The following is a 10884-nucleotide window of genomic DNA, read 5'->3' as shown; positions in this document are numbered from 1 at the left end:
GATAAATGCTGTATGAAGGGGCTGGGTTATGAGGTTGTCTACCGAGAGAGCTACCCTTACTTTACATGTTCAGTAACTGCCTGTCTTCTAAGAAAAAGGCAAAAATAAAGGCTGTCTCTTAGCCAGTAAGACAAATAAAAACACCCTTCATGTTCTTGCTCATATGAGACAGCTGAGACGGGAAGGACTGAGGTCCAGGGCTGTGTGGTGGTTCAAAGCCATTCTCTCTGTTCCTTTCACAGGCCTCCAGGTCTACTAGAGCATTCTAATCCAGGTAGCTTGTTACTGGTTCAAAAAATAGCAAGCTTTCCTGGGGGTTCTGGAGAGACTGCAGCTTATCATGGGAGAGCTTGTCATGGGATGAAAGGCATCCCATGACAAGCTCTCCAGTCTTTTGCAAAGCTGTGGAAAAATCCTTTAAAAACATGCTGGATTCCTTTGAAAAGGCATAAATGAAATTTATTTATTTTAGTTTAATTAAAATTTTATCAAACTATTCTAACAAATTATGGCAAGTTACTCACACTCTACAATGCAGTGGTAGAAAAAGACTAATTAGACCATTCAGTGGACAGATGATGACAAAGGACATTACACTGATAGATGATGAATATGTTCAGAAATGTTGGAGGTAGCACTCAAATCCAGAAAGAAGTGAAATATAGGAGTTCTTCCTCACATGTACAAGTTGTCCTTTAGATATGCACAGCTTAATAACAAAATGTACTTAAATTATGTCATTCTTTTAGATAATTGCCTCTGATTCCTAACACTATTTTATTACTTCCAGTAAGTTGAGGTTAAAGTCATAGTATATCCACCAAGACACCACTTGTGCGTGACATTTTTGCTATCTATTTATAGTATTTTGACCTTAACAAAACAGAAATGAAAATGCTGAGCTTCATGACTCGGAATCTGGTGACCTCAGTGCCCATTTACCTTGGAATCCCATTCATCCCCAAAAACATACCGGCAAAAATGCTTACAGGAAGTCTGTTTTTAGCAGGAAGCTGGCATGTCCTAATCTTGATTGAGGAGGTTTGTCCCAGGTGGGCTGAGGAGCTGTGGAGAATTGGTAGACTCAGCTGACATTACAGTCCACCCAGTCGCCAGCACCATTCACCCTTGCAACATTACATAAAGAATAAGATGATTTATGTCAAAAACCTGTACGGGTGACAGTTTGTCAAGAGGAGGGCAGGAAATTTTATTTTGAGCTTCTCAGCATCTGCAGTGAGGGATCCCTGTAGAGCACCATTAGTGCAATGTTGCATTGATCTTTTTTCTTGTCTCAGCTGGATATAATAGCACTGCCTTTCTTTTAACACCTTTGTCGAATTTGATAAAGATTTTTAAATGTTCTCACCAGTTGGAATAGCTAAGAACAGCTGTGCATTTCTCAGCTATTGTCATGGATTTTTCTGTGACGAGGATTAACTCATAATCCTAATTGTATGAGTGCAAGGTAGCATGCCAATATACTCTACAGGATTTATCATTTTCTGCTACAGAGCAGCAGTCAAATCTATCCTTGTTCGATGTAGGAAGCATACACAGTATATAAAAGATTGATGTAGCTTCTGGTTCCAAAAGGGGCCATGACTCCTCCAGTAGCAATGAGAAGACAATTCCAATTCTATAATGGTCCGTCAGAAAACAACACTTGTCTTTGATCTCATCCATCCATTTCCTTAACCACTTACCCAGCTCAAGGTCAAGGATGGGCTGGGGGGCCTGTCCCAGCTTAGAGAGGGTGAAAGGCCGGCTACTACCTCGACAAGTTTCCAGTCCATCACAGAGACGACACAGAGAGACGAGAAACCACACACATTTTAATATTCACTTCCATTCAATATTTACGATCACCAATTACTATAACAATAATGTCCTTGGAATGTGGGAGGAAGCAGGAATACCCAAGAAAACCTATGCAGGCACAGGCAGAACATGTAAACTCCACAGTTTGCGTGCCACAGGGCACCAGTGCCAATTAAGTAAACTGTGTGCCACTAAAAGTCCTACTTACTAAATCAAATCATTTTCATATGATTCTTTTAACTATTTTACCCCAATATTTTTCTTATTATTGCCTGTTGAATTCCTCCCCAGTGGGAACCAAATCATTTGTAGAGATTTGGATAAAAAGAGGGGTGATGCACCACATACAATATGCCCTCCAAAAGGAAAAGCTCTCAATCTTTAATGTTGAAAGAAATGCCTTTATTTATTTATTTTTGCCAAAAGAACCAGCCTGGAGTCCAAAAATAAAAACAAAAAAGGGAAAAAAGAATACAGTGAAGGTGACACAACCTAAAGTATACATTAGCATTAATGTAAGTAAGTAATAAGAAATTTAAACACACACACCCAATATTATTCGTCGTTTTCCTCCATGGCTTTTATTGTAATGGATTTGGTTCCCACAAGTAGAGAGAGATTTTTGGCAGCATGTATTCACAACTGGAGAAGCATCAATAAAAATGGCAAATAACATTTAAAACCTCAAGAACGGAGGTCAACAGGATTTCCTGCAGACATTTTTTCTAAGTCTGAGCAGAAGAAATGTACTGCACGGGCCTGTTTATTTATTTATTCTTTTATTTGGTTGACAGCATGTTGTCTCGCCACATTTTGAGATTCATATTAAAAACTGAAGTCAGCATGCCAAAATCAAAACCCTGTTCATTTTGGCATGTTAAATATAGCATTTACCCATTATGCTTAAAGCCATCCCCTGGGGAAGAAGAAAACATGAAGCCAAATATATTGCACACATACATTTCTGCAATTTTAAATAAAAAATGAGAGCTTTAATATACCCCCACGTGCCATTATTTTAAATGTGTTGATTCAGCTGCTTGTTAATGCAAAATATCTAATCAGATAATCACATGGCACCAATTCAATACATTTATAAATGTAGACATGGTCAACACAACCTGCTAAAGTTTAAACATGGCATAGTTATTGGTGGCCGACGGGGTAGTCTATTTTAGAAACTGTTGGTTTACTGGGATTTTCCTGCACAACAATCCTGTTATGGTCAGAAAAAAAGGAAATATCCAGTTAGCAGAAATTTCCTGGGTGAAAGATATCAGAAATCGAGGAGAAAAGCTAGACTATTAGGATGGGATACAATTAGGCTTAAAGCTTTCTTTTTTCATTAAAACATATAGTCAGGGTTGGATCAGGTGACCCTGAATCCTCCCTTAGTTATGTTGCAATAGGCCTATTCTGAGTGTTTCTTCATCACTTACCGTTTTTACTTACTATTCATTTAGTCATTAGTTGTTATTAAGCTCTCTTTCACGTGGGTCTATTGTCCTGTCACAATCCCCTCACTCTCAGCAGATTGCTGCCCACTCCTTGAGACTGGTTCTGCCAGAGGTTTTTTCCTGTTAAAAGAGAGTTTTTCCTTCCCACTGTTGCAAAGTTCTTGCTCATTGGGGTTGTCTAATTGTTGGGGTTTTCTATGGATTATTGTAGGGTCTTTACCTAGAATATTATGCGCAATGAAGTGCCTTTTGTTGTGATTTGGCCCTATATGAAGAAAACTGAACTGAATTGAACAGACTTATCTGAACTGATAAGAAGGCAACAATAATTCAAAGAGAGAATAGAGTCTCTGAACGCACAACTAGGGCTGGGCGATATGGCCTAAAATTCATATCGCGATATATATTATTTTCTTCTGTATAATGTATTTTCCACACTATAAGGCGCACTTAAAATCCTTTAATTTTCTCAAAAATCAAGAGTGTGCCTTATGTATGAATTCTGGTTGTGCTTACTGACCTCGAACCGATTTTGGCGTGCAGAAATCTGTTAAAAAATGTTTTAGTACAACTTTGGTAAGCTGCACTGCTTGATGGATTGTCAGAGCATTACGGCTGCCGTAGTGTGGAGCTTCGCGGATTCAACATTAATGAATCAATGTTACGGAAGTGGAGGAAGCGCAGTTTTTGGCTTTCCCCATATTTCAAAAGTGCTTCATCTTTTTGCTATGACTGTCGCCCGGCATAATTTGCAGATGATAATGGTTTTAGCCGCTGCAATGCTTTCGACCAAAACAGGCGCAGCTTGATGACATCATCAACATGCGCTATCGCGATAGAGCGATATAGTCAAAATCTCTATCGTTGGCCAAATTTATATTGTTTCTATCGTATATTGTTTATATCGCCCACCACTACGCACAACACCTAGATCCTTGAAGCAGATGGGTTACAGTAGCAGCAGAAACCTTTGTTTTCCTGAAATCTTGATACACACTGAAAATGATGCTTAATAATTCTACATGGCCACGTAAGTAGTGATCACTATATGCACTGGTTCAGTGTCAAAACTTTTAACCAACTTTGATCATGGTTCAGCCCCCAATTTGCAATTTGGTTGGCACAGTGCCACCCACACCAAGTCAGTACAATAAATTGGATTCAAAGTGTAGCATGGGGTGCATCCTGTGTGAATGCACTTTACAGTATGTAACTGATGAATGCACTTTTGATGTTCCCTCTGAATGAAAACCAGGACAGCAGCTGGAAGCCCTGTTTTTGCTTACTACACACAAGAGTGCTAGTAAAATACCTACATGCTCATCTGCTGTATTAGCACACCCGTGAAGCTCCTGCTGTGCTATACTTTTACCTAAATCAAGGGGAGATCCCCTGTGAATATTTTATGGAATGTAATTGAATGGAGCTGCGGCATCGCATTAAAATTAATGTCATGTTTGTGTCTGCTGCATATTTTCACCCAAATGATTGTAATGGAAATGATGATGTGGCTGAGCCTGCATATATAAATGAGATGCACTTCAGCTAAGTGTCTTGGATGCTAATAGGAAGATGTTTTATAGCATGAGACACACAAACATACACAGTAAAGCTAGTGAGGCGTGATGTCATGATACCTGAGAGGGGTATTTTCGAAAATAGTTTTTTGGCACTAAATGTTTTAATCAGAACACCAGCACTAGCCAATTTTCCATCCAGCATTAACACAACTGTTTATTTTCCATCTTCGTCATTCATTTCTTTAATGAAATGGAAGCTTAAATGACTAATAACTCACCTAATGAATGAATATACATTATATGTTTCCAATTTACTAATTATATTTCTGATTTAGAATCTCCACCTTGGCCCTGTATAGAAACATTTTAAATTAAATGATTAATTTGCTGTCTGATTGCATTGCTCTCTGGATTGTAGTCATCACTTATGATGATCTTCAACATGAATGTTGAGACAGGTTGACACAGAGGTTTACGTTTGCAGAAATAAGAGCCTGAATGGTATTGCCGATCATGCTTTCTTTCTGCATAATTGTTAGATCATTTTGGTATATGCCGTGTTCAATTCCTTAATGATATCAGTTTCCAAGTCTAAATTTCCAGGCTTGTCATGTGACTACTAAACTAAATAGCCAAACATAAGAAAGCAGTTCCCACCCACCCCAATGCACAGTACATCACAGTGCTAATTGTCTTCCCTTGGAGACTCTCCCAAACTTTCTAGTAAAGTGGAGAGGCATGTTCAGTGATGACAACCATATGGCTCTTATCACTGAATGAATACACAGTAGCGCCTCATTAAACACAAACTCAACAGAGTCTTTTGTCACTGTTGCTAACAGGGGCTGTCTGTCTATATCATGGGTTGAGCTGGGCAGAGCTGTGCCGCTGAAGACCTCCCCATTGAAAAAAAGTGGTGTCATCTGACTTAGGCACATACATGTGGGCTGAAACATGTCAAAACAACTATGATTGTTATTTTTAGCAGCAGATTATACAGCATGTGTCCTTCGTATTTATTCCTCAAGTCTGGATTCCAGTAACACCAGCAGAATGTGAGTTCTTCAGCCCAAGAAGCTGAAGATATCTTTCATTGGTAATTGCCTTTTTTTTTTTTTTCAAAAGATGATCTAATCTAATTTTTTTGGGTAGTTTTAGCTTTGTTTTTCTTTTTTTTCTTTTTTTTTGCCCGTCCCGTTCGGCACTGTAGCAATCAGAATTATTGTCTGAAGGCCGAGAAAAATAACCAACAGATTTATTTTCCCAAGTGGATCATTACGGCTTTGCTATACTGGTCTGCTTGACAGATCTTAATTAATTATTTATTCCAATTTTTATTGTTTAACTTTTAAGCTATGACAATTGGAACAGACATAACTGGGAGATAGGAAGGGGAAAGACGTAGATAAAAGAAGTTCAAGAAAAGGAGAGGGAAAGAAAAACAGAGGGGAAGAGGGACAGAGAGAAAAGACACTAAAAATCCATTTGATCACCTGCTGGAAAAAAAAAGAAAAAAAAGAAGCAAAAAGAGAACAACACAGTAGGGAAACCACAGCAACAACCTAGATAAGTAAGAGTAGATAATAAATATTGAATGTTACTGAGCAGCACGCAAGACTGACAACGCACAGTATGTTGGACCACATCAGTCCAGCTCTGAGGTCCTTACACTGGCTGCCTGTCCGTTAGAGGATAGACTTTAAAGTTCTGATGCTGGCCTATAAAGCTCTGAATGGTTTAGGACCAAAATACATCAATGACCTCCTGACCCAGTATGAACCATCCAGATCCCTCAGGTCATCTGGATCCGGTCTTTTATCAGTTCCCAGAGTCAGAACCAGACACGGAGAAGCTGCATTCAGCTTTTATGCTCCTTATATCTGGAACAAACTCCCAGAAAGCCTCAGATCAGCTGAAACACTCAGTTTATTTAAATCCAGGTTGAAGACTCACCTGTTCTCAGCTGCATTTGAATAAAGCACCAAATCCACACTTTAAGCTTAAATTTCAAAACTTACATTTAACTACTGATTTTATCTACTGTTCTGATTTTATCTGTTTTGATTTTATATACTGTTGTTTGTTTGTTTGTTTGTTTGTTAATTAGTTAGTTTATTTGCTTGTTTTAATCAATTTTAAATCATGCTTTTTATTTGTTCTTGTTTCTAATGTCTCTGTAAAGCACTTTGAATCACCTTGTTGTTGAATTGTGCTATACAAATAAACTTGCCTTGCCTTGCCTATGTTTTGAGGCAGCAGCCAAGGAAGATAGTGTGTCTGTGAACACCTGTGTGCACCTGTGTGCGTGAGCATGCTTGTATTCAAAAGGTTTCTCCATGTAACTATCTAATAGTAGGTGTGGGTAGCCATCGCCCCGTCCCCCAGAACATGAAGCAGGCATGGAGGAGATCTAGGCCCCAGACATCTAAAGGCCCCCCAGAGCACGAGAGCCCACAGAGGACCACCGGAGGGGCGGCCGCACCACCCTCCTAGAAAAGAGCTGAGGAGAGCCCCAGACCTTATCTCACACGTTAAAACTAAATAAAAATAAAAATAATTCCTAAATGTTTAGAATAAATAATATGCCTTGTGTCATTTGTTTTGTTTAAAGACAACAATAAAGCTTCAAGGGTGCTATTTGCCATGTTTCTCAGCATTTGCATGTTTTATGAAACCCAGTTAAATGACCAAAGAACAAGTTGCACACATTACAAAAAGACATAAATTGTACACAGAAAAGGGTTTTATAGTGTATAGATATGATTAGGTTTAATTAGAAAATTAAACCATTCAAGTGCAAACAAACCTAAGCAAATTAATCCAAAGTCGTTCATTTTTCATCACTGACATGAGCACCACTAAATGGGATTGGGTAGATCTGGCACATGCTGGACAGTTTCAAGGTCTACGTGAGCAATGCAACCTCATCTTTCGTTTTTGAGTTGTTCACTCTGCTGTGAAAAAGAAGCTTTGGATGGATTCAAATATTTGAAACTAGATGATTGTATTATTTTTTAACAAGTCCAAAGCTTCTCAGTGGGCACATTTTGCCTATTCTCCACCTGTTTTTTGAAAAAAAAAAAGTTTTCATAATAGAATCAGTCACATCAGCTGACATCAAAACAAAGCATCAGGTAATCAGTGGCTCTCTTTTCCATGTGGGGAAAAATCTGATGCCCTGTGTTCAAGACCTTTTTAACTTCACCCGGTGTTGGCAGCTTAGGTAATTACAGCCTTCACAGCCTAACACTTCAGCTGGAGAATGCTGGAGAGAGGACAGGCTTCACAACTGATCTCATGTTCAAACTCCAGAAAACTGTTTATTGTCTTCAGTCTGCAGGAAAGATTTTTACCCAGTTGTTAACATTAGATGCTTTGTCAGATTACTGTTGATGAATATGTGGAAATAACCCTGAGAAATAAGACAAGTGACAGCAAGTGCATAGAGGAAAATTAAGATAACAGGAATAACTCCTGTGCTAAAATACATGCTGCTAAACCATTTGACTTCCCTCCTCCTAGTCCTCTACAAGATGATATATATATCATCATATCACAATATATGTGTCAGGTGATGGGAACAGCAGGGACACCAGAGGGATGTACTACGAAGTGAGATTAATGAGTTAGCAAGCTATGTTGGGCTCAAAGTTGCATCATGGTGTAGGTGATTCACTTTTAATCGGGCTGAATCGGTATGGTAACTTATGTTGAACATACAACCTGGTCTACAGCAAACTCAGACTTTCAGTTTAAAATTGTTGAGACATGCAGTGTTTTACTAATTCTTGCAAGTGCAATACAGAGTCTCTGCTCAATGAATATGTTTGATATATTCAACTTGTTTCACTTTTCTAATAAAAGAGCTTTATACAAAATGCCTCAATCACCCCAACACTTTTTCTATGCTTAAATTTTTTCTATCTAACATTCACTCAGGTTTAGTATCTTGCCTAAGGATATTTGGCATGCTGACTGGAACAGCAGGAATCAAACTGCCAACCTTCTGATTAGTAGATGACCTGCCTCCTGAGCTACAACCACCCCATTGGTGTGAGTGGGGACTCTGGACAGAAAGTGATTTAAATGGCTCTGACTGCCAAAGGGGTAAAAGAAAAAAAAGGAAAAAAAGAGAATACTTGCTATTAATGTCAGTATGCGGCTTGTTTTGTTAACAGGTGTTCACTGAATAACACTTTAGGGTGCATTCACACCCACACCTACACACAAATGTACAACCTTTCACAAAATGGTTTGACATGTAGAAACAATTTGATTACCTGCATCCATGCCTCACACCAAGGTACAAGAATAGATGTGATCTTTGCCCGGAGCAAGAAGCTGATAATTTAGAAGTTTGAGTGTCACTTAGTACTCTTTCCTACCAGAATCCCTCTAACCCCACTATCAGTGAGCACAATACTTCATAATGTAACCAGACCTTCTGGTTTAGTGTGCTGAACCTTTTATAGCTGTTACAGTAACCAGTGCTTATTATTCTTATTATTATAGGATCTCTACCTTACAATGTAAACCCTTCAGCTGACCGCTGTTGTGATTTGCTGCTGTATAATTAAAATTGAATTGAAATGACCTGAATTACCAATAAGGAATTACCTAGGTTAGGAACAAGTTGGTGTACTTTTCATTCAAGTGATGTATAATATGTAGTATAACACACATGCTGCAGCACATCAATAAACCAGTAAATAATAATTAAAAATATAAAATAAGAACCTTTAAAAATGTTTTCAGCTGCACGTGAGCATCAGGTTAAAATTATGTTTGTACATAAAATTATGTTTATGCTGATCTCTCTCTCTCTTTGAATCGGTGACAAAGGACAGACCTGATGGACTCCATCACCTACCGGGAACACACACACACACACACACACACACACACACACACACACACACACTGGTTTAGCCACTGTAAAATATATCTATATTAGCTTTTATTATCATTAATATTTTCAATCTATGGGGTCCCTCACTTGGAGTGTTTGGGCATCCAAGACCGTGAAAGGCTGCCAATTACAACTTGGAGTCATTGTTGTTGTTTGCTTTTTTTAATCTGCTTTTTAGTTTAAGTTTTTTTTTTTAAATCAGTCAGTCAGTCAGTTATCAAATTTATCTTCAGTCTCTAAAAATGAGGGACAGCGTAAGAAAAATGTTATTAGTAAAATGCAATACTACAGAGACCCCCTTGAATTAAAGCTAAAAGGGTGCACCTCAATTGCATCATGATTCTTTACTCAGAATTACGTGCCTCTCTTCCTAGCTTGGATATGCTGCATGTAGGCTACATGTAGGCTACATAATTTAGTGTAAGCTTATTTTTTATTGAATTCAGCTGGTTAAATCCACAAAGAGCACTGGTCAACATTTCACAACCTGTACACGGACTCTAGTGTAGCTGATTTCTAAATGATTGTTTTCTCCACACTGCACCATTGCTACCAGCCTGAGGTGCCACCCCTCCCTCTTCTTTTTCCTGTTTAAGTGGTGGCAAAGTGACCCATCGACAATGTAGGCAACAGAAAAAAAAAGTTTTAATTTCCTTTTTTCTGATTGAGTACCTTTTATTAGTATTAGAATTTAAGATACAGTAAAATCAAAATGTAGACAGTAAACAGATCAGTAAAAAAGGGTAAAGGGTGACTCGTGATTTTCCACAGTGCAGTACATATGCAGACATGTTGACTTTAATTAAAATTTGGTTAGATTAAACATGTTTTTCGTTTTGAAGATGTAGTATGTAGTAGAGTGTGTTCATTTTGTTTACCTGAGCAATAGCACACATTAGCATCTCTTCCAGGAAGGTAATCCAGCAGGGCAATATGAAAACAGCTATGTGCCAACACATTGCCACTGCATAATTTGCACCTGCATTTACATATTTTTTCACATGCTAACTTAAAATATGACTCACCTGCTGCCTTGCTAACTCTAAGTAGATGGGTTTGTCACTAATTTGAATAGAATGTCACAGTGCCTGTTCCCAGCACATTTTAAATCAATTTCTTTAAATATCTTTCCTATTTCAGTTTCTTTTACCTTTGTTTCCATTTGCTTTCACAGCCT

This window comes from Mchenga conophoros, linkage group LG15 (genome assembly GCF_057382185.1).
Source record: "Mchenga conophoros isolate Kocher_MC1m ecotype Shallow Benthic linkage group LG15, M_conophoros_male_GT1.1, whole genome shotgun sequence".
Classification (NCBI taxonomy): Eukaryota; Metazoa; Chordata; class Actinopteri; order Cichliformes; family Cichlidae; genus Mchenga; species Mchenga conophoros.
Note: the sequence above shows the minus strand (reverse complement) of the source record.